The sequence below is a fragment of the Myodes glareolus genome, chromosome 10 (genome assembly GCF_982192425.1).
Source record: "Myodes glareolus chromosome 10, mMyoGla1.1, whole genome shotgun sequence".
In the NCBI taxonomy this organism is placed as follows: Eukaryota; Metazoa; Chordata; class Mammalia; order Rodentia; family Cricetidae; genus Myodes; species Myodes glareolus.
This window is the reverse complement of record NC_142035.1, coordinates 62,034,409-62,056,697: the sequence shown is the minus strand read 5'-3', so window position 1 is coordinate 62,056,697 and position 22,289 is coordinate 62,034,409. Positions and strand designations below refer to the sequence as shown.

Here is a 22,289-nt window from a genome sequence, read left to right as displayed (position 1 = left end):
AAGCCTCCCCGGGCCTGTCCTTCCTTCTAATCTTACTCCAGCTTGGTTCTGCCTCTTCCCGGAAGTCCTCTTGACCAAGTCACCCACCCTTCTCAGATTCTGTCCGCAATCCCCATTCACGTAGACGGTCTTCAGTGCCACAGCTTCCCCCCTCAACCCCTCCCAACCATAGGTGGCTGACGGTCCTGCCACCCACATAACAGGGAGTGGATACACATCACTTTTTTTTTCTGTCAGTTGCTGCCACAGACCACCACCCTCTCCCCTCTGTATCAACGATCCTCCCCTGAGGTCTTCAGACCATCGTCCGGAGCACCGCCTCTCCTGGTTCCTGCTGTCTGTCGTGTGCTTTCTGAGTGTTTCTCACAGGTTTCAGCCCTAGCTCGTCCTTGTTAACGGACTTTCTTCTCTAGCTCTGTTCAGGAAAATTGTTAGATTCTAGACGACCCCCGAGAGCCATTGTGACGATCTACCACGCATTATAGCCCCTTGGCTTCCACCCTCATTCAGCAAATTGGATTCCGCATCCAGTCCTCCGTAGTCCCCGCAGCTGTTCTCTCCTTTATTTACACTGTGATTGGCCAGCCTACAATTGCTCCATCCCAAAGGTGCTTTGCAGCTCCTCACTATTTCAACCCAGCTTCCAGTCACCCCTGGTTAGCATTAGCAACAAAACACTCGACTGCGTCACCTTTCCATTTCTTCAAAATCTTGTAATTCCTGGAAATTTTCAGTCACTTGAAGGAAGTCCCTCATAATTTGGCCTTGGCTAACCTCTTATTTTCCAGGCTGATACATACACCTTGCTTTTCAGTCTTTACTATCCAACTACCCAGAGGGCCCGTCTCTCCTCTTTCCTGACCTCCATAACTCAACCTTGAAAATAATTTGACTTTTTAATTAGTTTTTCTATTTTAAAATAACCATACCGTTTCATACAGTTCTCAAAAATACAGAGATCACATGTGTCCTTTAGCCGGTTTCTCCCAGCAGTAACTTTCGTCAGAGCAATAGTTCACACAGCATCATGCAGCACACTGTCACAGAGCCCAGGACAGGCAGTAGTAGCAGAACCAAGTTGCCAGCAGTGCTACGGTCAACACTTAGAAGACTTACGTCACTGCGGGATTCCTCCTGCACCGCGTTCCTATGTTCGGAAGCCATTAGCCTTTTCGCATCTCAAGAAGGCTATAGGGACCAGCGGTTAAGAGCACTGGCTGCTCTTCCAGAGGACCCAGGTGGGAATCACAGCAACCACTTAGCAGCTCACAGCTGTCTATAACCACCATCCCGAAGGATGCAATGCTCTCTTCTAGTCTCTGCAGGCACTGCACACATGGGATACATATATACATAGTCTTACACACAAAGCAACTTTTTAAAGAATGTTATATAAAGGCTGCTGAGACAGCTTATCCATTAAAAGCCTATATTGTCCTTACAGAGGACCCAAGTTCAATACCCATATCAGACAGGTTACAAATGCCTATAACTTGAGCTCCAGGGGATCTGACACCCCTCTGACCAAATTAGGTATGTGCACAGAAATACACATATACTATATATGAATAATAACAAAGTACCTTTTAAAAATACTATTAGATAAATAATACAGGCTTGTGACCTTTGAAGGTGTTTTTCTTTTTCTCTTAGTAAGAGTCTTAGGAGAATCTTCTGAGTTGCTAAGTATCAAGAGCTCATTCTTTTGCCGCCAAACAGTGCTCCATAGAGATAATCTCTGGGATTCTGTATATGAATAAAGTTACAACAAACAACTATATAAAAATTTTTGTGTGGGTGTGAGCTTTCATATATTAGGTATTAGGGCCCAGGGGCAGGAATGGGCGGTTCTTCCTTGTCCTTCTGGGAGCTAATGGAGGCAGGAAAGAGTTCTTTCACCCTCTACAACGCTTGACCAAAGCGAAGTAAGTAGTGACTAAATGCTTTTTACCTAGTTAAATTGATTGCCCGTTTCCAGCTGGGGCAAGCTGGCTTGTTCTGTTGTTTAGTTTGTTTGGTTCCCTTTGGAGTTTCCAGGTTGCTGACTTCTTCATATCTGTGACGCGCTCCCTGACCAGCAGGAATGGACGGTCACAAAATCAAGAATCCTTCTCAATCACAATTTATTAGAGCTCCTTGCTTGAAAGGGGGAATGGGGAACAGGGATGACGAGAGAGCGAAAAATCCAAAGACAGCCGCTTTTCTAGGGTGAGAGGCTCGAATGCTGATTGGTTGATGCCATTCTACTAGGATCCAAGGCCACGGGACAGGTCAGGAGACCGAGTCTCTTGAAATGCAAAACAAGGCTCCAGCACACCGGCCTAAGGCGGCAACATCAAAGGATATGTATACCTCCAGGCTGTAGGAGTGCTGGCACTATCTGGCCAAGGCCACATCCAGGCGGCTCCCTACAGCTCCTCCTTTTATTGTCTTTTAGAGCAATAAGGCAAAACTATTTTCCAATCTGGTCCCCACCTCATGATGTGTGGACTGATTAAAGAAAAGAAAAGCAAGACACACCCTTCCCGTGCAATGGGACAATTACTTCCCTGGGAGTGCTAGGGCTGTGTCTGCACACCCTCCGCCTATGCATACCTTCCTCTGTGCCGTGGGACTATCTGGTCCCTAGAGGGTGCAAAGGCTATGCATGGCTAATTGCCTGTGAGCTCTTTTGAGGCTGAGAGCCAAACCTGGGGTGAGGATACACATTCCAAGACTGCCAAGGCTTGTGCCACAAAGACCTTGTCCCTCCTCACTTGGGCTAGCAGGTAGCACACCAATCAAAGACATACAGCACTTCCACCTAGACACAGCATGCCAAGGATATCTCTGCTCCCACCCATCCCCAAGGAGGGAGAAAGGCAGAATAGAGTCAGTCAGAAAATTGTTAAGAGATAAGAGGTTGCACAGGGTGCTGCTCAAGGTGATAACGTGAAACAGTTGCTCTTGACACCGCCCAGAGGGTCATCACTGGCACGAATCTTCCACAGCAGGACACTCAGCATCCACTGGATCATCTTTCTTCTTTATTTCTCTTGTCAGTCTCGTTGGCACCCAGATTGGATCTTCACGATTCTGAGGGAAAATGCAAATTGCTCCCCTGGATCTGGTAATTACCTGATCCGGTCCACACCATTTATTAATCAATACATCCTTCCACATGACCAAATCTCGCTCTGTAGAGCTTTCAAACAGGGCATGCCTGTCTGCTGCTGTTTTTCCAGCAATATTTTGAATTAAAAAATTAAGTGTAAAGAGTGCAAGAGAAATCCTTTCTCTGGGGGAAGCTGCTATAGCTATTCCCCCTTTTTGCTTTCGCAAAATTTCCTTTAAATTTCTATTTGCTCTTTCTACGATACCCTGGCTTTGAGGATTGTATGGTAGGCCAGTGGTATGTTCAACTTGTAATTGCTTGCAAAAGGCTTTAAAGCCCTGTGAGGCATATGCTGGGCCATTGTCGGTTTTTAAACGACTTGGCTTTCCCCAAGCTGCCCAGGCCTCTAAGCAATGCATTTTTACATGAGTTACCTTTTCCCCTGCCAGTGGGGTGGCATGAATTATTCCAGAGCATGTGTCCACCGACACATGAACATACTTTTGTCTGCCAAACTCCGAGATGTGAGTCACATCCATTTGCCAGAGTGAGTTTGGCTTTAACCCCCTGGGATTTACCCCAATATGTGGGGGATGTAACATGGTCACGCAGGAGGGACAGGCTTTTACTATCCTCCTGGCATTTTCCCTAGAGATCTTAAACTTTAAGCGAAGTGTATTCGCTGGAACATGATAAAGCTGATGGAAATCTCTAGCTAGCTGGAGTGAATCTGTAGCCACAAGGGCGAGTGCTCGAGTAGCACCATCAGCTTGAGCATTAGCCTCTGCCATAGGTCCTGGCAAGAGAGAATGGGCTCGAATATGAGCAACATAAAAGGGATTTTCTCTTTTTAAAATATGTTTTTGTATTTGTAAAAGAATATTAGACACTGTACTTGAGCTGCGAATTGAGGCTGCAACCTCAAGAGAGGCCACAGCATTGACCACATATTGTGAATCTGAAATTAAATTAAATGGCTCAAGAAATCTCTGAAACACCTCCAAAACCACCAAGCACTCAGTGACTTGGGGGGAATCAGGCCGAAATTGAAAGACCACAGGTTTAGCATTTCCTGCCACCAGAGCCCCTTTTCCGGTCTTTGAGCCATCTGTATAGATAGTTAAGGCTCCTTCTAATGGGTGGGGTGAGGTAATCCTGGGAAAATACACCAAATTTTTCTCCACAAAATTTATTAAGGGGTGCCTTGGCACATGATTGTCAATAACATTAGGGAATGCACAAAGCAGGATAGCCCAGCCATCTACTGTGGCTGTCAAAACTTCTACCTGTTCCCTCGTATAGGGAATTATCAACTTGTCAGGCATTCTCGCAAAGTGGGCTAAGCAAAGCTTTATTCCCATTAATGCTTGGCCAGCCACCAATTCTGGATAATATTGAACAGATCTTGCTCCTATGGAATTTCCATGCATCCACCAGAGGGGTCCATCTTGCCATAACACTCCAGTGGGATAATTTTTTGTTTTGAGAATGCATAGCAAAATTGGTAAGGATGGATTCACTCGCTGTAATTGAGCTGTAGTAATAGCAGATTCTACCCTCTTAAGGGTCTGCATTGCAGCCGGGGTCATGGCTCTAGGTGAACAGATATCAGGATTGCCTTCTAAGATGGAAAATAAAGGCAAGAGCTCAGATCGAGGTATATTTAGATATCCTCTAATCCAATTTATATCTCCCAGCAACTGCTGGAAATCATTAAGAGTTTTAAGGTGATGGGTGCGAATAAGCACTTTCTGAGGCCTGATGCTTTCAGGGGTGATTATAGTCCCCAAAAATTTCACCATGGAAGATGTTTGTACTTTATTTGAGGCTATGTGGAGTCCTTGCTCCTCCAAAAGGGATGTAACCTTTTGGAAAACTTCCTTCAGGGTCTCCTGATGTGGGGCAGATAATAATAAATCATCCATGTAGTGAACAATTTTTACCGTAGGAAATTGTCTCCTAACAGGACTCAATGCTGCATCTACATATAACTGACATATGAGGGCGCTATTGGCCATTCCCTGAGGCAAAGTTTTCCATTGAAACCGAGCATTGGGTTGCTCATTGTTAACAGATGGAAGAGTAAATGCAAACCTTTCCCGGTCCTGGGGACACACGGGAATTGAAAAGAAACAGTCCTTGATGTCCAAGGAAATTACAGGCCAATTCTTTGGTATTGCTGAAAGCAATGGAAGACCCTGCTGGGCTGGGCCCATGACCTGCATCTGAGCATTGACTGCCCTAAGGTCATGCAGTAACCTCCAACCTCCAGAAGCCTTTTTAATCACAAAAATAGGCGTATTCCAACGCGATACAGAATGTTCTAAATGTCCTAGTTCTAACTGTTCTTGTACTAATTGTCTTGCAGCTTCCAGCTTTTCCAAGGAAAGGGGCCACTGAGGGACCCATACCGGCTTATCTACTAGCCAAGGGATGGGCATTGTCTTTTGTGTGGAAGCTACAGCTTCAGTGGCCCCTATGAAAAACCCAAGCCTTTTCTATCTAACTTGGAGACAGTCTCAATAGGATTCTGTCTACCTTGGAGACATTTACCAAGTCCCTTATTGGGAACATAGCCCTGACGTGCCATCATTTGCTTACTGGTATCAGAATAATCATTTGTAAGTCTCAATCTCATTTGAGACTGCACATCCCTGCCCCATAGGTTGATGGGCAAATCAACCACAAAAGGCTGAAAAGTCCCTCTCTGATCTTCTGTTCTCCAGACTAACTCCTTAGCACTTATATGCGGTGTTTGTGCATACCCCAGCCCTTGAAGGGACTGGGAGGCCTGTTGTAAGGGCCAGCGTTTTGGCCATGCTTGGGATCTGATGATACTTTTATCTGCTCCAGTATCCACTAGGCCTGAAAAAATCTTTCCTTCTATTTCTAAATTTAAGATTGGTCGCTGATCAAGCTCCAAGGATAAACAAGCCAAATCTACTCCCATGGGAGCAAGGCTTTTGTCCTTTAAGACAAGCCCCTCCGCTGGAAGCTTATTACGCCCTGAAGGCAGAACTAAGAGTTGAGCTATTCTGTCTCCTGGGGCGATGGAAACTACCCCGTATGGAGAATGGCAAAGAATTTTAATGCAGCCTTCATAGGCAGGGTCTATGACTCCAGGATGGACTATCAGGCCTTTCATAATTGAGGATGAATGTCCCAAGACTATGCCAACATTATCTTTTTCTAATGGCCCAAACACGTCAGTTTCTATGACCTGAACTCCCATATCCTGAGTTAATAGCAGTTTGGAGGTGGCACAGAGGTCCAGCCCTCCGGAGCCTTTGGCTGTCCTTCTTGTTGGGACGATGGAGTCATCTCGGGGACTGCCATCGTGTTCTGAATTGCCCCAAATATTTTTGGGCCCTGGGTGCATGGGCCCCTCAATCCGTTTTTTGACAATGACTGAATAGGCATAGGAATAAGTTGTCCATTTATATCCCTAGCTGATCTGCACTCATTAGCCCAATGTTTCCCTTTCTTGCATCTGGGACAAATGTCTGGCTGCCTCTGCGATGTTGCAGCTGAGAGCCCTGAAGAATCTGAGGCATTATGACTATTGGGACATTGTTTTTTGAAATGCCCCAACTGTCCACATTTAAAGCATGCCTTTCCCTTATCTCCTCTGACACCTCTGGCAGCAGCAAGCACAGCAGCCGCCAGCCCTGCATTGGTTAGAGGCCCCCCAACTTCACGGCAGGCTTTGATCCAGGCTTCTAATCCCTTTCCCTTTACTGGACCTATTGCTCTTTGACATTCCTTGGTGCTCTGCTCAAATATTATTTGCTGGACAAAAGGCAATGAAATATCTAAATTCCCAAACATTCTTTCAGCTGCCTCTGTCATCCTAGCCACATAATCAGAGAATGGCTCTGCAGCACCTTGAATAATCTTGGTTAAGTTACCAGCTGTTTCACCTTTATTAGGGAGTGATTTCCATGCTCTATAATGAATCTCACTAACCTGCCTATAAACCTCCCAAGGATAATGATTCTGATTTCCAGCAAATGCCCCCTGTCCAAGAAGCATATCAGCCGTCCACTCTGGGTGGCCACTTTGTATGTTAATGCGCTCTTGGGTCTGAGCCTTGTCCTGGACTATAGATTTAAAATCCAGGAACTGCCCTGCTGGAAGAGCTGCTCTTGCAATCTCCTGCCAGTCTGTAGGAGTCAGTGCTACTGTAACAATCCTTCTCAATAATGCGATTGTATAACTGGCATTTGCTCCATAATTTCTCGCAGCTTCAACCAAATCCTTCAGCTGTCTGTATGGGATTGGTTCATACCACCTATTGTAATTCTGTGGCTCCTCAAAAACAGGAAAGGCAGCAGCCAGTTGCGACCAAGTTTGCCTTCCTATGAAGCTGTGACCTTCTGTAGCTACCTGCTGGTACATGGGTGGAGGGGCGGATGGGGGAAGGGCAGCAGGAACTGGCGCCTCGTCTCTTCTGCCCTTTGTAGTAAACACATCAACATCGCCCCGCCTCCGGCTACCTTGCTGCTCTTTCTCGGATTTAGCCGTTCCCTCTAGTTGTTCTTCCTCCTCTGATAAATCTAAATCTACAAATTCTTTCACTACTAAAGCTATGGGGCTTCTCTTCCCCTTTTCTCCTTTTTTTATTTCCGGATCCTTATCTTTTAATTTTTCCTTTTTCTTTCTAGGCCTACACTCTTGTTCCTCCTTCTGATCTGATTCTGAAAAGCTGTCCTGATGTTTCTGTAATGCCTTGCGACCCTGTTTTAATATCTCTATATTACGTTCTTCCTTCAAGCAGTCCCGCACCATCCTCCAAAAAGGAAGTGTGCCTCTCCCAATATTTCCTTCTGCTTGTTCCAAATCCCTGCCTAGCTTATTCCAAGATGGTAAAGTTAGGTCACCTGAAGCTGCAAACCAAGGTGAGACATCAATAATGTCTTTTACGATGTTAGCGACAGTGCTAGAAGAGATCTTTAAATCACGCTGTCGCAAAAGTGCCTGGATTGAGCGATAAATCTCCCTGGGGTTCGAACTGGCTCCATAAGAATTGCCCATGGTGCGTACTTACCCCCTGGGCTAAAGAAAAAAAACCTCCTTTTTACTTACAAGGAAGTCCTTTTAGAAAAATGCTGCTTGATCTACTGCGGACTTAGTTTTACTTTTGACTAGAGCTGTAGTCGCAGCAGCAAAGGCACTCACCACCTGGTTAATCACAGCGCAACCCAAAGCAACAGAGAAGAACAAATGCACACATTACCACTCTGGACCAGCCTTAGCAATCAGCTTACATCTGGAGGATTTCCTGACGTCAGTCACCGCTCTTTGTGTTGAGTTCTGAATTCTGCTCCCTCCTTGGCTTGTTCAAATCCGGCGTCCCGGTTTTCAGCACCAAAATGCGACGCGCTCCCTGACCAGCAGGAATGGACGGTCACAAAATCAAGAATCCTTCTCAATCACAATTTATTAGAGCTCCTTGCTTGAAAGGGGGAATGGGGAACAGGGATGACGAGAGAGCGAAAAATCCAAAGACAGCCGCTTTTCTAGGGTGAGAGGCTCGAATGCTGATTGGTTGATGCCATTCTACTAGGATCCAAGGCCACGGGACAGGTCAGGAGACCGAGTCTCTTGAAATGCAAAACAAGGCTCCAGCACACCGGCCTAAGGCGGCAACATCAAAGGATATGTATACCTCCAGGCTGTAGGAGTGCTGGCACTATCTGGCCAAGGCCACATCCAGGCGGCTCCCTACACATATCCAGAAACAAATTTTTAAAAAAAGCCATGAAAAGTATTACCAAGTCACCATTTCTGGAGTCATTGGCCACTGTGCCTTCTCTCCATCTTCCAAAGTTTCTTTGGGACATAATGTCCTGGAATTGTGTTGCTTGCCACGCCCATGCATATGTGCATGTGTGCATGCATCTGTGTGTGTTTGTGCATGCGCACATGAATTCAATTCCAGGGATCAAGTCCAGGGTTTCATTCCTGAAAGGCAAGCCCACTGAGGTACAGTTCAAACCCATGTGTGTAGTTTTTAATTGAACTTAGCAGAGGAATGGGGGTAAATACAATTATTCCATTGACTTTGCAAAAAATCTGGTGCTTAAAATACATGTGTGTTACATTTCTATCAGAAAAAAATACATTTTTCAGAGACTTAGCTCAACCATAAGCTCCTCCAGAAAGCTCTTCCAGGTCTCTCTGCCCCAGGTTAGACTCCCTTCCTCTCTGTGTCCCCAGAGTCACCAGTGCCTCTTGACAAAATTGTCATACTGTTTTGTAAATGCCTGTCAAGTTGTCCATCTGCACTAAACTGCCACCTTGGTGACTGCATGGACAGGGCTTCTTTTGGTATTGAAACCCCACGGCCTGCAGTCATGTCTGACATGTGATTGCCACTTCATTTGGAAAAGCACACATGCACGTTTTCCTAATTAAAATCTTCATGAGCGTGACTGGTAACTCTCATAGAAAAGTGGTCACTTGGTTTGTTACTAGAGATTGTGCAGCCAGGGTTGTCAGCCTCTGGAAATAAAGCTCTCACAAACCGTCCTTTGGTAAAACCATCACACGTCTCCAGCACCTTCCACCAACCTGCATTTCCACCCACCAGAAGACACACGCATCCCACTAAGATGAGACAAGGACAGATCCTAACTCATGTCACACCTTGCCTTCCTCCACAATCTTTTCTTTGACCACCTTAGCCCATTTCCCACAGTAAGAAGGCAATTTACCTTTCAAATAAGAGGGTTTTGCTTTTTCTTCCTAAGCATGCCGTTGTTGCCAAATTTCCACACCTATATGTTACAAGTAAGTAGAAATAGTGTCTCTCCTTAAGATATGTCATAATGTCTTATGTATATACTTGGTCTCAGTAAACACTCATTCTTGGAAAAATTAAAATTTAAATGAAGAGTGTTTGGGAAGGACATTGTTAAGTCATGAATTAAGATGCTCGACTTGAGGTTGGAGAGATGGCTCAGATTGTCTGTCCTTCTAGAGGAGCTGGATTGATTCTCATCACCTACACAATAGCTTACAACCACCTAAACTCCAGTCCCAAGGAATCTGATACCCTCTTCTGGCCTCTGTAAACACCAGGCGTGCATGTGGTTCACATAAATACATTTGGACGAAACGCTCAAACACATAAAATAAAAACACTTTTTTAAACTAAAAAGATGGTTGACTTCTCCTTCCAGCTCAGCTCCTTACTCAGTACTCACGTTGACTCGGTACTGAGTCCTCCATTCTTTGCTTTCTCCATTGGCAAACCGGGAAGAAAATATGACCATTACAAATGCCTTAACATAGACTTAAGCTTCGTGGCAATGAGTTAAGTGGTGTGTAACGGAATTGCTTGTCTATGCATTTATCAAGGGCAGCTCAAATTATAAGGTGCGTGGGGAGCAGGCTAATCAAGTGACTTCAAGAGCTCAGAAGCAAATCACTAGCTCCAGACTAGTTCAGTCTGTATAAGGCTCCTCTGGTGGGAGCTGCCCTCTGAGTTATGCCTGTCTTAGGCACGTTGGCTGGTGCTGATGCTGTAATCAGCAACTTTCACAAACTACATCTCTCTGCCTGCCCAGACTTGGTTTATTCCCAGACTGATTTCTCCATGAAATGCCTTAAATCTAAGTACTTAGGAAGAGAGGATAGCACAGGTTCTGTTTGTGGCGTCATTTTCTTAAGAAACAGAATAAACAGAGTCAGGGTCATTTGCAGATGCATGGAAAACATCCTTCAGAATGGCAGGGAGTTGGGTATCAAGAGTCAAGGAGAGCTGGGCAGTGAGATGACTCACAACTAAAGGCATCTGCTGCCAAGGGTGAGGGCCCAAGTTCAATCCCAGGAACCCGTGTAGTAGAAAGCAAAAACCGATTCCCGCAGTTGTCTTCTGACCTCCACATGCAAACTGTGGCACCGCATATTCACACAGGGGTAGAGATGTGGTGATGGGACAATTGGCAAAGCATTCACTGCATAAACGTGAGAACCTGAATTTGATCCCAGAACCCACATCAAAAAGCAGTTGGCAGCATGCACATAGCACTCGGGAAGCAGAGACAGGAGGATCCCTGGGGCTTGCTGGCTAGTAAGTCTAGTCAAACCAGTGAGCACCAGGCTCAGTAGTGACTCTGCCAATAATAATAATAATAGTAATAATTACAATAATAATATAGTAAATATGGAGACACTTTTGAGGAAGACACCAACATCAACTCAACCTCTGGCCTCTGCACATATGCACAGACATGCACAAATGCTTACCGCAGAGAGAGTCAGTCCCTAAAGCATGGATAGGGACGCAATGAACCAAAAACTGGTTGGGAGACAGTTCCAGAAATCTGCTAGCCCTGACAGAAAGGGCTCTGCAGCTCAGCTGGAACAAAACGGTGAGGCCTCTGGTCTCAAAAACCTTCCTCCACAAGGATCACAGAACTGGGGTTAGAGAGCTGACTCAGCAGTTAAGAGCATTGGCTGCTTTTCCAGGAGATGTAGGTTCAATTCTCAGCACCCGCATGGTGGGTCACAACTAGCTGTAACTCTAGTTCCAGAAGAACTGAAGTTGTTTTCTGGCCCCTGTGGACACACACAAGGCATGCATGTGGTGTATAGACATGCCTGAAGGGAAAACAACCATATACATAAAGTAAAAGTCTCCAAAAAGTTTTTAAGTCTTTTTTTTTTTAATAAATCACAGAATCACAAGAGGTTTCCTCCTCGATGAACAAAAGGAAGTTCAAAAGCCCTTCCAGAATAAAGACTTGACTCTGAGCCTGTGCTCAATGGAAGCAAGCTTTGGGGCTGGGGATGTAGAGAAACCTTGTCATTATTCAACAGAAAACAATTTTAGCAGCTTCTGTGGGAGGCAAGGAGGGAAGAGGGGCTGATGAATCAGAGGAGCTTGGGTTTATAAAATGGCGGTGGGAGGAGTGATGATCCGGGAGAGAGCAGCAAAGGCGAAGCTGCTCAGCTCTCTGCTTTTGACTTTAATTCTTGAACCCCAGTGTCATTCATTAGGCGACCCCTAGAGTTTGTCATTATGTAAACATTATCTGCAGTACAACAACTCGTGTGTACACACAGTGGCTACCTGCCGACGATTCACAGTTTCAAAGAGTGGAATCCAAGAAAACAGTATCTTAAAAATGGAACACATTACTAGCTCAACTCTCCCTGAATAGAGACATTTGACAAGTGCATGGGGCATTAGCATGCATTTTTAAACAGGAAGCTTTTATACCAATAAAGAGGATGTATTGAGTGGTTGTTTTGTTTTGTTCAGGTAGATTTGCAATCATGGAATGTTTTGGGTAAAATAGTGACTACTTTTCCTTTACCACCTCATAAAAGTCTCCATAGGCGTCCCACTGCCCGCCCCCCTCGACTATTGCCTTCTGGGATGGGTAAGAGTTCATGTTTATAATCCCTAGGAACTGATTCATTTCCTACCTTCCAGCCTCTATGCCCAGAAAGATTCAATCCATGTTTTTAAGTTCCCCTCTCCTCAGGACCAGACCACTTGAAGCTAAATCAACTTCGCTCCTCCTATTATTGTTACTTAGTTTCATTAGCAAGGCTCAAGGAGTTCCTACCCGGACCTTACAGCTGAGCTTTGACCGGCCCATCCCTGTCTGTCTGTTACTGGTCCATTCTGATCACTGTCAGAGCTCATTTTGCTGAAGACTTTGTCATCCACTGCTGGCTGAATCAGTCTCAAGTTCTAGCCTCCTCTCATCCTAAAGAGCTCTTGGCTTCTATTCTCATTAATTCCTGTTTGAGTCACCACTGATTCAATTTTAACATCTTGATCTCTAAATGCTTCTCCCAGCCTCCAGACATGCTGCTCTCTGAAAGTATGCTCTACTTTGCCACCGTAGCAATCATCCAAGCAACCCATCCACTTTTAAAGCCCTCTATTACCTTCCTCTTGCTCCTCAAATAAAACTTAAACACCTTAACAAGAACAAAAGGCTCGCCTTGACGGGACACCATTACCGCACTGTGTGCTTCCTCCCGACCCACAGCCCTCTCCATCCTAGACCCCAGACACATTTGTTCTCTACAAACACATCAGCTTCCTTTTCACTGAACTCCTGCCTGGAAAACTGCCTATTACCTCTCCTCCCGTCACATTCCGGATAAGATGGAACATTTTCAAAGAATCCTTTCCCTGATTTACTGAAACGTGTGCTTTTCTATGTGAATGTGTATAGACCCATATATAAGCGGAGACTGCACTTTCATTTCCCGGCCACCCAGACTTGAATAATCACACAAAAAATTGTATCAATTACACACTGCTTGGCCAATGGCTCAGGCATATTTCTAGTTAGCTCTTACATCTTAAATTAATCCATTTCTATTATTATATATTTTACCATGAGGCTTGTAGTTTGTTCTCTCTTGCATCTTGGGCACCTGGATGGCATCTCCCTGACTCTGCCTTCTTTCCTCCTCTCTCTCTGCTTGGATTTCCCGACTTGCTATATTCTGCCCTGCCATAGGCCAAAGCAGCTTCTTTATTAACCAATAGTAATAAAACATGTTCACAGCATACAGAGGGGAATCCCACATCACCTGTACTTGACGCTAATGCATTAGTCGTTTTTCTTGTCATTGCTCTAAAGATAGGAGTAACTTGGAGGAAAGAGTGGTTTACACTCACAGCTCCAGAGGGACAGTCCATCATGGTAGGAAGGGAATAGCAGAACAGCCCTGGTACATGCCAGCAGAAGCTTGTGGCTGCTGCTTCATGTGACAGCAGATAAGGAACAGAGACAGACCTAACCTTATAGGTCCTCTCCTAGGTGCTTACATCCACTAATGAGATCCCATATCCCGGAGGTTTGGTCATCTGCCCAAAGAGGACTGACAGATGAAAATCAGGCACTCAAATGTGAGCCTGTAGAGGATGTCCAGGTTTGTGACAGCAGTGATGCTGATAAGATGCTACCAGTTTATTTGCCTCTATTTGGTCCTTATAACCCAGGCCACATCCAGCTACAACCTGCACAGAAAGCTACAACAGAAGGCCTTCAGTCCACTGTTGCCATGAGGGTGATAAATCTGGGAGCAGCTCTCTTTTCAGTTATCTATCTTTACTGTAAAATGAATGAATCCAACAACATGATCATTCAAACCCTTTTCAAACAGTGTTTATTTGAAATCCTTCCAAATGAAAGCCTTAGGATTAGCTGCTCCCACTGTGTTAGAACAGAACACTTAAGTTTAAACAACAATTAAAGAAACAGACATGCCTGTTGACAGAGCTTTCTGTCCTGCCTGGTTCCCGCAGTCGTTAAGTCCCAAAGAAATCACATAGAGGTCTACGTTAATTATAGACTGATTGGCCTAGTAGCTCTGGCTTTTCTTATTAACTAATTCTTACATCTTGTATTAGCCCATTATTCTTGTCTGTGTTAGCCACATGGCCTGGTACCTTGTTTGGCGAGGCAGTCACATCTTGCTTCCTCTGCATCTGGGTAACAACTGCAGACTGAAACTTCCCTCTTCCCAGAATTCTCATTGCTCCACCTCTACTTCCTGCCTAGTCACCATGCCTATACTTCCTGCCTGGCTACTGGCCAATCAGTGTTTTATTAAAAATAATACAAGCGACAGGATAAAAGACCATTGTCCCACAGCACCCCCCCTTTTTAAAAAAAAACAAAAACAAGAACTCTGAATCTAATATTCTTTGTTTAGCTTTTCTCCTGACCATTATCCATAACAACCTGTAACCAACATTCTAAACAGAGAATGTGGGCGTAGTTTTCCAGGCTACTTCTTGCTGATTGGGGGTGCTGATAATCTTATGGGGACCTAAAGAAAACTTATAATTATGACCAAGTCATGATTAAAGTATCCTGTGAGTCTTGTTCATCTCAGGCAACAGTCTTGAGTCTATTCTGGATGTAGAACTCAGACATCTGGGCCATCCACTCCTATCGGAGATTTCTCAGGGGGTCATCCTTGATCAAATCTTATTTTTCTTAACCCAGAATGAATCCACAGCCTCTCATCTCCTGTGGAAACAAAAGCAAAACCTCTTCTCCAAAGTAACATACCTTTTGACTTCAATTTTGAAGTCAAAGTATTTTCAAAATACCTATCTTAGATTAATTCAGAAGCATTTATAAACAAATATCTTTTAGTAGCTATTTCTCCTTCCTCAGCATTCAAACAATTCAAAGAGAACATAATAACACACAGTATCCAGATTCTCTGTGTGTTTTCCATCTTTACATGACTTTATTTTAACCTCTATTTCTTTTATTTTTATTTTTTGGCTTTTTGAAACAGAGTTTTTTTGTGTATCTTTGGCTGTTCTGGAACTCACTCTGTAAACCAGGATGTCCTTGAAGTCACAGAGATCTGCCTGCACCTGCCTCCCAAGTGCTGGGATTACAGGTACGTCCCACCACACCTTGAACTCTCAGAAATCTGTATGTCTCTGCCTCCAAAGTGTTGGGATTAAAGGTATGTACCACCATGCCTAGAAATGTTTAGTTGTTATGGTTTGGACAAGAGATGTTCACCAAAAAGGTTTATGTGTAGGAGGTTTGGTTCCCAGCTGATGGAACTATTGGGAGGTGGTTGGATTATAAATGCTTTCACACCTATTTGGTCAGAATGAACTATTGGGAAGAGGAAGCTGTTTAGAGACAGATATCTGGGAACATGCTTTTGAAGGCACATACCTTTTCTCTCTGTCCCCTGACTGTCACGAGGTCAGCAGATTTTGTCCTACCTTATTCTTCCACCACGTTGTTTAGCCAGTTCTGCCACACCCTTCTGCCACAGTGTTCAGCTTCAACACAGTCCAAAAACAATGGCACCAACTGACAGGAAAATGAAATTTCTGAAGCCACACAACAAAATAAATCTTTCTTATTTTAAATTGTTTCTCTCAGTTATTTGTTACCGGGGGGAAAAAAAGGCTGACACAGGAAAACTGGTAGACCAAGAAATGATCTATTGTGCATACATCTGACCCGGGATGGAAAGAAATGAGGGCCACCAGGACTTGGACTGGAGGCCATTTGTATTACAGTGGTAGCAATTCTACTTATATTTGTCCAGGTCTTGAGACTTTGTAGGAGGCCAAATTTAAAGATTATGAACTAAACAGTATTGTGAAGGAGATTTCAAGATTGCAAAGCAGAGTGCTGTTCAGGTGGCCGCATGGTTGATGCTGACAGCCTTTGTCCAAATCGATGGCAAAAGTAGGGCAGATGGATTTTGAAAATTTGTAGTGGGGTCAGATAAAGTATGGTTCCTGAAGAGATTAATTCACAGAGCAATAGAAAAAAAATGCCTTAAGGACATCCCAGGAATTGGTTGAGCCCTATTCAACGTGGACTCAAAGATACAATCATTTGGCAGACCCACTTTTAAGAAGATAGCATAGGGGCACCCTGCTTCCCCAGGACTCATTTCTTCATGCTCAACTCCAAACATGCAGAGGCCGCCATGTTCTGAGAGGGTCCCGCTACTTCTTGAGTTAGTAGAAAACTTGCTTCCCCCATGAGATTTTAGATTGGCATGAAGCACCAGGAATTAACATTTATTTTGCTGGATTCTGGTTCAACATCAGTTCCACCCCCTCTTTTCTATGCCCCGTTACTCTCTATCAGAGTGTGCTTTTCCACATTGGGTGAATATAAGTAATTTTTATTTTTACGGGGACTTATAAAGAAGCATCTCAGATGAGCTGTGGAATGTAAACTTTGTCTCAAGTGTCATGAATTCTGTACTTGACCTTTGGAGCTGGAACTGTTAAGGCCATGAGGACTTTTGTATTGGGAGATTGACATGAGACCCAGGAGTGGAATGCTGCATTAGTTACTTTTGCAGTTTCTCTAATAAAAATACTCTCACAAAAGCAATTTAAGGGGGAGATGATTCATTCTGGCTTGCAGTTCAAGGATACAGTCTATCCTGGCAGGGAAGTCATGGCAGTGGAACTAGAGGTTGACTGGTCTCATTACAACCACAATCAGGAGACAGGAAGCAGAGAGCTTTCTTTCTCTTTTATTTCTCATTCTTTTTAGGACCCCAGCCCAGGGAATGGCACTACCCACAGTGAAGATAGATCTTCTCACCTTGCTGAACTTAACCTAGATAATCCCTCAAAGGCTTGAGCAGAGGCAAACTCATTGGTGGTTCTGGCAGTTTGTTTCCTGGGTGAGTCTAGAGAGCATCATGGTAAAAACAGACATTAACCATCACAGATATTATGATTTTAATATGAGCGTCCCACCAAAAAAAGGCTTGGGTTGAAGGTTTGGTCTCTGATTGGTGACACAATTGAGATGATCAGATTATAAAGGCTCTAATTTCATGAATGGACTGAGTTATTGATGAATATTTATCTGAATGGACTCTTAGAAAGTAGGGCTTCGTCAGAAAATGGAACCGGGATGTCTCTGAGAGGTAGTTCTTGCCTCTGATCGCTTCTATCTTTTTCTGCCCCTCGGCCCGTGAGGAGAGTAAATTTCCTCTGCCACACCTGTCTGCCATGGTGAACTTCCTCTTCACCACAGGTCCAGGAACAAGAGAGCCAGCTATTGGGGTACCTTAAATCTTCAGAAGCCTGAACAAGATACGTTATCCCTTCTTGAAACTGCTTCCCTTAGCAAGAGACAAAAAGAAAAATAAACTTTTGCAATGTGAGAAACTTTTCTCCAAAATTTCTCAAACTTTTTTCCAACATTTCATACTCATGCTTCAGAAAGGCACTGTGTTCCTCTCCAAGTGCCTTTGACCTTGGTGCCAGGTCCCTTACGAGACCCAAATTCTCATCACTCTGGAAAGGGAAAGATTAAGACACTAACAGATTCAGAGTCTAGGCAGGGCTTGGTCTCTGCCTCCAAGATGACTGCTGTTTTGTTTGCCAGAGGGACAATCACTGGGTTCTCACATGGCAGAAGGAGTAGAAGGGCAGAAGGAGCCTAGCTAGGCCATGCCAGTCAGTTTATGAGGTCACCAATCCCACTGATTAGAACTCCATCCTCATGACTCAATCTCCTAAAATCCCCACTTCCCAACATCATCACATAGTAATTTTCAGCACAGTTCAAGGGACCACATTCAGATCACAGCTCTGGATAAGACTGTGTTTTACGTGGACAGAGAACACAATGCTCTTAAAGTAAGTCCTTGCTCTCAAAGTCTCGGACAGCTTAGTGAGCACAGTGTGACTGGCAATGTAGGAAGAGTCACCACACCTAGGCTATTGGGTGAGCACCAAGGGAGAACACATCACTATGGCGTTGCTTCCGGAATCCGTTTGTGTTGCCTCGTTAGTGTGGAAGGGTGAAACTCCTCCTAAACATCAAGATGGAACACTGAGTCACTTGCAAAGCCTCTTTCCCTGGCTCTGCCTCCCCAGACACCCCCAGGGTGCTGTTCTTAGACCTCCAGTCATTCCACCTCGCTTTCCCAGCTGAATCCACTTACTCCTACTGTTCAGTGTCTACCCAAATGGCACCAACTGCAAATGCTTGCATCAAGTTCCAGTTCCCAAAGACAATGTCCATGGTACCCGCCAGAGGACTGTCAGGAGGTGCTATGGATTCACAACAGGAAAAACTGCCAAAGGGCCCCTCCGCTCTACAGGATCTGCCCAAGCCTGACATAGCCATACCCAGGTACCATCTGGAGCCTACATAAGCTTCCTTTCTAGTTGATTCTCTAGAGGAAAAGCTGAGCCACTTTGTACATACCCCAAGGTGTGAAGGTAGCTCTTCGTTGAACTATAGACTGTAAGGGGCCACCAGGAAGTCGCCGTGGCGAGTTGGTGCCAGCGGTCCTACAGCCTGGAGGTATACAGATCCTTTGATGCTGCCACTGGGCCAGAGAGCCTGGGGCCTGTGTTTTGCATTTCAGAGCCTTGGTTCCCTGACCTGTCCTGTGGCCTAGGGCCCTAGCAGAATGGCATCAACCAATCAGCATTCGAGCCTCTCCACCCTAGAAAAACGGTTTGGTTTCTCGCTCTCTCTCGCTTCCTGCTCTCTCACCCTCTCTCCCTTTCTCTCCCTCTCTCTCTCTCTCCCTCTTTCGTTCCCCCGCATTCCCCCATTCAACCGAGGGCTCCAAATAAAGGCGTGATATGGGAAGGATTCTCGATTTCGTGGTCGTCCATTCCTGCTGGTCAGGAAGCGCGCCACAATAGACCATCCTGTAGGTGGCTATCCTCAGCATATATCAGGAATGGGGAGGACTGTACAGGCCTGAGCATTTTCGTGTAATTCTGGCATGAAGCTTGGAGGATACCATGAAAATACATTCTAACACAGGTAGGTACATGGGAGACTACAGCACTTGACTGAACTATGTAGTAGTTTGATGAATGACTTTTAAATATTGAGACATAAGGGGTATGAGATCTCATTGATACCCTTTAATCAAGTGTTAGAAATAGAAGCAGAGAGCCCGGACACCACAGACTCCCACGTTCCTTGTCTGTCTTAGCTTGGTGTGTTTAAAAGGTAGAGACAGAAATATGAAATAACACACAGTCTTCATGAGAGATGATTGCAGGAAAACAGTGCAGATAAGAGAGAGAAAAAGAGAGAAGTGGGGGTGGTGGAGGAAAACCAGAAAGCCGACGAAGAGGTGAGATGCTTTGGGGTACCTGGTTCTGCCAGAACATCTGAAGGTCTGAAGGCCTTGGGCCACCCAAAGTGTGGAAATGGGAGCGACTGCCCTACATTTCTTTCCTCTATTGGTGGACGATTTGTACTGCTACTGCTGATTCTCAAAAAATTGGTGCTTGGATCCAGAATGCCTCAAAGCAGAAGGCAAAGACCAGGACATTTAGAGACAGGCCAAAGTGAATGGAAAGTGTCCCGGAAGGAATGGTCTGCTCCAGCCCTGGTGAGAAACAGAGGTCCAGAAGAGAGGAAGCAAGTCAGATGTGTTCTGCCCCCTCCCTCTTTCCCAGCAAATATTCGGTAATTATCCGATTTCTTGTCTTTATTAGCAATGTCACTAATGACTCCGGCTTCCAAGAGGATCCTGGAGTTGTCCTCCCTTCTAGTACCCATGTTCTTAGCCTGTCAGTCTCAAAGCCTTGACAAAGCAGCCTCTCTAGAGTTCCTCAACTGGGGCCCTCCCTCTGCATTTGCCTCCCTCTGACTTCGCATAGGCAATTGTCAGTCCATTGAAGGCGCTTTCTCCAGGCCAATCATAATGGAAGACCACATGGTGATGTCTCCTGCAGGCAGCATGAGCTGTCTTGTCTAGAGCATCCCTCTGAGCCATCTTCCTCAACTCCGGTCTCATCCATGGACCACTACCTTTGCAATCTATGACCTAAGTACTCTTCTGTCTTAGGACACTTGTGCATGTGCCCCCTTACTATGAAGTCAGGTCAAAATTCCATACTTACTCATAGAACCCTTCCCTCTTCCCAAACTTCCCTCGCATCAAGTTCATCACACTCACACACGCATGCACACACACATACATACACATGCCCGCACACTGCTCCAGCCATATCCAGCTTCTCAGCATTCCCCCATATGCTTACAAACCTATATACTAGTCTTCACACTACTTAGCAACCTACATATCATCTCTGCAACGTGAACCCCCTCATTCCTACACACCAAGAAATCCCGATCTAACCAAAATGCCACCTTCTCTGCCTCCTCGGAGATGATTCAGTGCTAGCCCCAGTGGAGCACTTGGCTCATGGTATAATTATGTACGTCGATGACTCTTTCCATCTTTGGGAGAGCCTCCCAGTCAGGACTAATGTTTTCTTCATCCGTGTATTCTTGGTAAGCAGCCAGTGGCGAGCACAAAACAGGGCGGCATGACTGTCAGATGAGTGAGTGCAGGAGAGATCGAATGCTGAGTCAGCCTAACACACTGCTGCACACACCTCCGTACACCTGCCTCACTGAAGACACATGGAAACGGAGACACTGCGGAGGAGATGTCAGAAGATAAACACCGCTCAAGGGTCTAATGCCTGGACACGCTCTAGAGGCGAATCGGGTTGAAAGTGAGCTAAGTCACTGGTGTCTCTTGTGGCAACACCAGAGGTGTTAATGTGCTGTTCAGCACATGTACCACAAGTAATAGCACAAAATGAACTGGAATAGGCAGGCCCAATGCTCCAAAAATTGTCTGGTACAGGCTACACTTAAAAGGGAAGAAGCCAACAAGATGTTCAGAATCAGCTGTCTCAGTTTTATCCCTTTCACCGTCTATGCGTTTTTACCATATTTATTCCAAACCCCGCTCCACAAAACATCCTGTACTTCAGACTGATAAATGTAAAATTAGCTACGTTTCTGTTTGTCTGACAGTCAAATACTTTTCTTAGTGTTAAGAAAACATGTAGGGGGCTCGGAAGGACTGCTTCTTGCTCTTGCAGAGTTTGTGTCCTCACCCCAGGTACAACGGCTGCAACTGTCTGACACTGTCTTCTGGCCTCTGAGTGTCCCACGAGACGCATGGCAGACACACACGTGCACACACACACACCTTTAAAAGAAAACAGTGAAGCATTAAATACCCTAAACTCACTTGTGGGTTGTGAAGTGAGCATGAGGGTGTCTGTGAGTGTGAGGGTGTCTGCGGGTATGAGTGTGAGGGTGTCTGCGGGTGTGAGTGTGGGTGTGAGTGTGGGGGTATTTGTGGGTGTGAGGGTATCTGTGGGTATGAGCGAGTCTGTGGCAGTGAGTTTTAGGGCATCTGCAGAGATTAACTGATGAAGGGCAGACCTTCCCTGAATGTGGGCAGCACTATCGCATAGCCTGGGTCCACGGCTGGAGGAAAAGAGAAGGAAAGACAGAGAGTTGACGCTCCCGTTCTTTACTTCCTGGTCTGTGGAAATGTCGGCATGGAGTTCACACCTACTCCCATGTGTCTCCACGCTGCCAGGCTTCCCTGCCACGAGAGACTGCAGCTCCTAAAGCCGGAAGCCCAATTAAACCCCGCCTGCCTTAAGCTGCTTCTGGTACCAGTGATGAGAAAACTGATACCAAGAGCACATGTGACGTGTTGCAGATGACAGCCACAGAACAAGGACCAGCCGAGGGAGAGTCTCAACCCAAGGCCAAGAACCAGCCACCAGACAAACAGCTGCCGTCCAGAAAATTCCAGCCGTGGGGCCAAGAGGCATGGCTGTAGACCAGCACATAGAGAATTAGCAGCTTCTCCTGTACGATCGGAGACCAAGCAATGGGGT

At 45.3% G+C, this 22,289-nt stretch overlaps 1 long non-coding RNA gene across 1 annotated transcript in view; it reads left to right on the top strand.

Annotated features, from left to right (window-relative positions):
* Positions 1 to 2,774: 2,774 nt before the first annotated feature.
* Positions 2,775 to 22,289, top strand: part of LOC148120663 (uncharacterized) — an 86,456-nt gene continuing 66,941 nt past the window's right edge. The window contains exon 1 of the long non-coding RNA XR_015739109.1: positions 2,775 to 2,901. This is a non-coding gene — a long non-coding RNA (uncharacterized LOC148120663). The remainder of the gene's footprint in view (positions 2,902 to 22,289) is intronic.